The sequence below is a fragment of the Tupaia chinensis genome, unplaced genomic scaffold (genome assembly GCF_000334495.1).
Source record: "Tupaia chinensis unplaced genomic scaffold, TupChi_1.0 Scaffold000402_1, whole genome shotgun sequence".
NCBI lineage: Eukaryota > Metazoa > Chordata > Mammalia > Scandentia > Tupaiidae > Tupaia > Tupaia belangeri.
Window position 1 is genome coordinate 5,149,139 of NW_006159904.1, and position 1,272 is coordinate 5,150,410.

The 1,272-nt window shown below is 36.0% G+C and overlaps 1 protein-coding gene across 1 annotated transcript in view; it reads right to left on the reverse strand.

The window, feature by feature from the left end:
* Positions 1-1,272, reverse strand: part of LOC102469322 (phosphatidylinositol 3,4,5-trisphosphate 3-phosphatase TPTE2) — a 90,546-nt gene that overhangs the window by 76,698 nt on the left and 12,576 nt on the right. The window lies entirely within an intron of this gene.

Sequence of the window (1,272 nt, forward strand, 5' to 3'; positions counted from 1 at the left end):
CCTGCTGGCCCCATAGAGAAGCAATTCTTTTTTTTTTTTTTTTTAATGAAAATGAACTTAAATCCCACTTTATTAGATCTGCATAGTGGATTTGTTTTTAAATTGCTTACAAACATTTGGATATTAGGGTATTTCACACACCAATAATAATTTTTTAAAAATCACACTTAAAAAAATGGGAAGATCTGCAACTGGGTGAGCATTCTTGCATGTTAACAAGGGGCTGGCAGTAAGTACACATTGTTCCTTTTGAATGAGGCATGGATTCTCAGTTTCAGTTAGTCCTCACCATAGATTCCCATTTGATGCGTTTTTAAATGTATAATCACTCTCTCTGTAGTAGAATATTTCTCTTTTTTTGATGTTTTATTTTATTTATTTATTTAAAATTTAAAAAAAAATTTTATGCATTCAATCATATTATTTAGCTCACAAAGTGAACATTTCAATATGTGGACATTTCTCCCCACTCCAGTTGGTCAAAATATCTTCAAAAGATATCACCACTACCTCCTCGTTCCATCAATGCTTTGTCTCCATATTGCTCCTCCAAATGTCCTTCCTCTACACACACCACACTCCTCCACACACACCACATCTGGCATTCACACCTTTCTCTTGTGTTTGTATATCCTTTAGTCAATCAGTTTCAGTCATAGAGTATGGACACTTGGTATATATTAAGTGGGGACATACAATGTCTCTCCTCCATAGCCTGGCTTGCTTCACTCAGCAGTAAATCTTCCCTATTCTTCCACTTTCTGTCAAAAGCCAGTTTTTTTTTTCTTTTTTGTGACTGAATAGTATTCCATAGAGTATATATGTGCCACAGTTTTTCAATCCATTCATCTGTACGTGGGCATTTGAGTTGGTTCCATGTCTTAGCAATCGTGAATAGTGCCGCAATGAACATTGATGTGCAAGCACTTTTCCAATGAAGAATTCTTCTGTCCTTTGGGTAGATACCAAGGAGTGGGATGGCTGGATCATATGGTAGTTCTATTTGTAGATTTTTGAGAAATCACCAAATTGTTCTTCACAGTGGCTGTACTAATTTACATTCCCACCAGCAATGTAAGAGAGTTCTCCTTTCACCACATCCCTGCCAACACTTATCTTTTTTTCTTTTTTTTTAATCTTAGCCATTCTGACTGGGGTTAGGTGGTATCTCATTGTTGTTTTGATCTGCATTTCCCTTACGATGAGGGATGTTGAGCATTTTTTCATATGCCTTCTGGCTATTTGTATGTCATCTTTAGTGAGTGTTCTTTT